At 44.7% G+C, this 5,885-nt stretch overlaps 1 non-coding gene across 1 annotated transcript; it reads left to right on the top strand.

Annotated features, from left to right (window-relative positions):
- Nucleotides 1–4,626: 4,626 nt before the first annotated feature.
- LOC123109104 (U1 spliceosomal RNA) lies at nt 4,627–4,786 on the top strand. The gene has a single exon (XR_006452396.1). It is a non-coding gene; the product is annotated as a U1 spliceosomal RNA (small nuclear RNA).
- The last annotated feature ends 1,099 nt before the right edge of the window (nt 4,787–5,885 follow it).

The following is a 5,885-nucleotide window of genomic DNA, read 5'->3' as shown; positions in this document are numbered from 1 at the left end:
CAATTCTTTTAAATTAAATCTTTGTCCCTGGCCTGGCTTGCTAAAGAAGCCCTGTTTTACAATACAGTCCCTTGGCTGGGTCATCTGGTCTCTGGCACATACAGTTCCTGGTGTGGTTCATCTTTTTTGGAAAAATATTTCAGTAATGGAGGGATTGTTCTGCACTTCTGATCCAAGTTTCTTTGAGCAACATGAACACTTCTTGACGTAACCCTAAACTTTGGCGGGAAATTCACTTATGCACACGCAAAAACATGTAGCCCTTTGAAGCAGAGACAAGCACCCGGAATCTAGCTTTAGCCTGAAACTAAGAAGTTGTGGTAACTGAAAAGCAGCACGCATGCAAAACTAAACCCAAACCATGCTCCCGTCCCGTAGGAGAATCCCCTGCTCACACATTGATAATTCCATAAGGCCCCAGCATGCCATGCCTCTTGAGGCAAAGCTACACTTAGAACTTTGTCAGTCGGAGGCTTCCAGCAAAATAAGAAGAGCCGGTAAGTAGTTGGACACTGTCTCTCACTAAGCTCTAAACACCAGAGGATGGAACAACCCGCAAGAACTTTAGAGCTCCTGTCCGCTGTGAACATCTACGACACATACTGCAGAAAGGCCATTGTTTCTATTCTGTTCTGTTCTCTGCTGTAGGACCACTTTTTCGGAAGAGACTGGTAGAGCCTCTCATACGTTTAGTTCAGGCAGTGTGTTCTTTGAACACGAGAAAAGAGAGGCCACTCATGGAACTGAAGGTACACAACACAGGAGGGTTCTGATACAAGCGTGGCACAGCAAGACTGCAAAATGTCCAAGATGAACTATCTGCGCTACATTATGCGTCCACGTGAATCGTGGGATATGTTTCAGTCCCCTGAGCAGATTAAATCAATGTACAAGCAGGGCTGATTACCCATTGCAACCGCCCCAACAGAGTGAATCGACAGTCTTGGTGTTCCTTTTGCGTGTTTCTGTTCTAGTACTATTCATTAAGACAAAGCACATGCTGAAGTGTGTAGACAGAAATTAGATCAAAGCAGCCTAGAAGTTAAAACTTGTCGCTCATGGAGCAGCTTCGACCAAGTGTTGTGGGCTACTACACCAAAGCGTTCTGCATTAGTACAAAGCAAGTTGATGATTTATTTTTTTGTGAGCAAGAACACAAAGCCAGCACAAATTATAATGATAAATACTGTGACAGTTATGCCAGCCTATAATGCCTCTCTTGCTCTAGCACCTACAGCTTATGATTGCAACAAACTTTTCACAAGGAATTCGCTAAACGACCACGAAACAGTTAGCAGACCATAAAAACATAGTAGAAAGTCGTGGATAAACGCGGGCTCTATGTGGTTTAGAGAAGTCTAGTAGCCTTTATATATGGTGAACCATGATATAAAACGGCACCATACACTCCTTATTCCTTAAAAATAGGTAATTCCTTCCTCCCACAAGAGTTTGTTCCGACAGTCACGTTGCATCAATGATTTCGCATGCTACATACAATTTCAAAGTCATACATGATACATGTGCAGTCATCCACAACCATTAATAAGATGGACCTGTGTAAGGTCATACCTAGCTAACTTACCGGCAACCCATTAATGGTTGGTGACTAACATAAATCGTGAGTTATGATGCAGTACATCTCTTCATCATAATCTCAAAGTGAGAGTGGTCGTCTAGCCAGTGGCCTCCACGATAAATAGTAGTATGTTATCTTCATGCTAAAGAGCAAGCCAACACGACCAAATCGTCTAACTATGTTAGAAGTGTAGCTGGAAAAACTTACTCCCTCCTTTCATCTATATAGGGCCTAATGCGTTTTTCGAGGCTAACTTTGATCAAATATTAAAGCAATAATATATGACATGCAACTTACACAAAGCACATCGTTAAATTCGTGTGTGAAAGGAGCTTTCAATGATATAATTTTTATATTATGCATGTCATGTACTATTAATCTTGTCAATAGTCAAAGGCGATCTTAAAAAACGCATTAGGCCTTATATAAATGGAAGGAGGGAGTAGAGGAATTTGAAAAATAATAACCAAGTTTCACAGGCAAGCTACATGTCAGTCGAATAAGAAGAGGAGGCATCTGGAAACAATAGCTTTCTGGCTGGCTTGCCTGTCCGCAAGACTTGCTAGACATAAGTGAGCCAAAGTCATAGCTAAGTGCGCTAACGCTCAAGAGGTTGGAGCATGCAATGTCCATCGTTTATCGTCTACGGTACAACCTCACCTGTAGCGTCAAATACCATGAGAATATGGACAAAGCCAGAACACAATGATCCTCGACGGCTGTTAAGTGTAACGCCCCGGATGCAGCACTGGTGCAAGAAACGCCGAGACCACGCCATGGCAGAACGAGCAGGTGCAAAACAAGAGAAAGAGAAAGAGCAGGCTAAGGATGTTATCTGACGAAACTGAAGAGGCTAAATTTCGTGTTTTGACCTTTTTTCGAAACCTATTCGAGATTTGACCCAAGTTTGAAATTTTTTCGAGATCTGACCCTTTTGCTACCGCCAGGGACCATGACGGTAGGGTATAACAGCCTACCGCCAAGGTCCCTGGGGGTAGGATTGCATGCCCTACCGCCAAAAAACTCCTAAATATTGAACACAATGCGTGCTCGTGCCTACCTCCAAGCACCTTGGCGGTAGGGTTGTGCAAGCTACCGCCAACCTGGTTGGCGCTAGGATGTTTCCTACCGCCAAAGTCCCCGGCGGTAGGCTGTTAGACACTACCGCCATGGATTCTGGCGGTAGCAAAAGGGTCAGATCTCGAATTTTTTTCAAACTAGGGTCAAATCTCGAATAGGTTTCAGAAAAGTGTCAAAACACGAAAATTTGCCAACTGAAGACAAGTCAAGTAACACCACGACGGGCAAGAATATTGAACCTGAAACCAATGAGCAGGAGGGTGGGTCCGGCAGGTCAGGGAGACCACCAGCACCATGGGTAAAGCATGCATGCCGGGGACGAATGGATAAATACTGACAGTGGGCCACAACTGGAAGTGTGCGCGGAGTGTATCAAGTAGCATCCAGTTCACCTATATCGGCATCCAGTGGATTAGAACTGAACTGAAGAACCCTGACCAGGGCTAGTGCTCCTCCTCTCTGGTTTGTAATCAACCAGACTTGGATACTCGGTGAATCAATTGAGAGTAGCAATTCCGTTTGTGTGATTGAGTATAGTTGCTAGGTTCGTAATATTAAGACTCACTAGTTTATACTCCCTCCCTAAACAAATATAAGAACATTTATCATGGCAAGGTCTCGGCATTTCTCCCCGCACATAGTAGTCCCTGCCGTGCGCCGCGATGCGGAAATCCGACGGCACCACGTCGCCCACCTCGTCCCGATCTAACCAAGCACCCCCTCACCGAGGACGGCTACCTACAGGTCAGCGTTGGCGACGAGGATCCGCAGCTTGCTCCCGGCGTGGATGCGGTTCCGTTTCTTTTCTGAAGAAAAGAATTGGTCATGGTTCTGTTCCTTTTTAGAGGATTTCAGAGGACAAGAAGAGCAACACTGGCAAAAAACAGCTACGGCCTTCCCGCTGAAGCCAACCTCCCAGATCAGGCTGTGCAAAACCAAACCGAAAACCAAAAACCGAACCAAAAAAACCAAACTGAAACCAAATTTCGGTTTTTTCAGTTTTCGGTTTCAGTTTCAGTTTTGAAATTTAGAAACCATTTGATCCTCGGTTTTTTCGGTTAAAACCGAAAACCGATCGGTTTAACCGAATTAACCGAACTAGAAAAAATGTGCACGCAAGGGCCAACAGAGAGAGGCGCAGAGTTGTGTGCGTTTTTCTACTGCAAGGCTGCTCCATTATATAACCAGCTAGCCGGCTACGTGCTGCCTCAACTGGCGAGGTGGGACTATTCTGGAACTCACCACCACGCAACAACGACAGACAGTGGAGATTTCATGTGTTGGGCTGGCGGGCTGAGTGGGCTTCATAGTTAATTCTGTGCACGTGGGCTTGCTTTTGTGATGGGACATGGGCTCTTGCCTCTTGCATGTCAATTCAGGTTTGCCTAGAAAAATGTCAATTCAGGTCTCCTTTTTTGAGAAATTTAAGTCTTAGTGCAGGTATGCATGTAGGCGATCTTGTGCACTATAATCATCACGTCATGTCAGCTTGAAAAGTCAATGGTCTTTACTCTTAAATCTTAATGGGTTAACATAAGGTACGCATGTAGGCTAGCTTTAGCTCTAAATGCATGTACGTCCCTGGTGGTAATAGTAGCCTAGTACTAAATGGTTATTTGGAGACAACACCAATTTTCTTTTGAGAAAAAATATGTAATTCAAAATCGCGTCAACTTTGGTTATTTTGGTTATTACCGAAACCAAACCGAAACTAAATGGTTATTACTTAAACCGAACCGTATTTTGTATAAAACCGTATAAACCGAAGTATAAAAACCGTATAAAACCGAAAACCGTATAAACCGAACCGAATCAAACCGAAAAAACCGAATGCACAGGCTGACTCCCAGAACGCGTGCCTCCCTTCGCCCCCGCTGCTGGTGTGCTTCGGTTTTTAGTCCCACCTCGCCCAGCCGAGGAGCATCGAGAGGAAGAGCTGGCTACAAGAGGAGGGCGAGGTGCGTTCCTTACTTACCTGGACGGGGTCGACGGGCGATCAAGAAGGCCCGTGGCCTGGGTCAATGGCCCACATTGCACTTTGTGGGTGCGTCGGCCCATCATCTCCACAAGTGGGAGAATGAACGTCATAATTTGTGATAGAGGGGGTATGCGTTCGCGCTGCCCGTGCCAATCCTTTGAAATTTAATCTTGGTCCTTGCCAGACCTGGCCTGCTTACTAAGTCTGGTGTTACAATGCAGTGCTCCTAGTCTGGTTCATCTGTTGAATAGAACAGACAGCAGTTTCTTCAGGCAGTGTGTTCTTTGAACAGAGAACAAAATTCAGCAATTGCTGGATGGTTCTGATCCAAGTTTCTCTTGGCAACCAAATATATGCATCTTTGCTTGTATATTCTGGTGCTCTTTTACCTTCATGTTAATGTTACATACAACATGCAGAGACATGTACTCCTAGATAGAATCGATTCAACTCACTGCAGGCTTTCCTATAGCTTGTCAGTTCAAGCAGAGCCAAGCACCCCACACAGACTTAGCATTTCGCCGCGAAAATTCTAGACAAGAAAACCTAGCTTTAGTTCCATTCATTGAGCCTGAAACTAACTAAAACGTCAACAACTTTACACTCAGATGTGCCACCAACCAAGGCTACTAAATAACACTCCACAAAACTCATAACGAGTATTCCTCAACTCAAGAGCAAGTACACACATGCTAATCACCAAGCATACGGTTCAACGCAATACATGCATGTCTTTTTGATGTTCAGGGCTAGCAACCATACACCAAACCAAACCAGGTGTGTTTTTCCACTACATGCAACCTTAAAAACCAAACCATGCGCCTGTAGGGGAATCCCTTCCTCACACATTGATAAGCTTGTCAGTTCCAGCAAAATAAGAAGATTCAATAAGTAGTTCAATAGCATACCTAACTGATAAAGAAACACTGCCTCTCACTAAGCTCTAAACACTCGACGATGGAACTACTTGCAAAAGCTTCAGAGCTCCTGCCACCGTGAATATGTAACGACAGTAGACGAATACTGCAACAGAGCGACCGATCTGTTCTGTTCTCTGCGGGAGGAGCAGTTTTCCAGAACAAGCTGGTAGAGCATCAGCATTTTCATGCATGTTGAACTCCACGCTTCCTCCAGCCTCTTAAGTCACACGTTCAGGTAGTGTGTTCTTTGAACGTAACAAAAGAAGAGGCCATGCATGGAACTGATGGTACACAGAACACAGCATAGGAGGGTTCCTATACAAGTGTG

This window comes from Triticum aestivum, chromosome 5A, assembly GCF_018294505.1.
Source record: "Triticum aestivum cultivar Chinese Spring chromosome 5A, IWGSC CS RefSeq v2.1, whole genome shotgun sequence".
NCBI classification, from domain to species: Eukaryota; Viridiplantae; Streptophyta; class Magnoliopsida; order Poales; family Poaceae; genus Triticum; species Triticum aestivum.
Note: the sequence above shows the minus strand (reverse complement) of the source record. Positions and strands in the feature narration are given on the sequence as shown.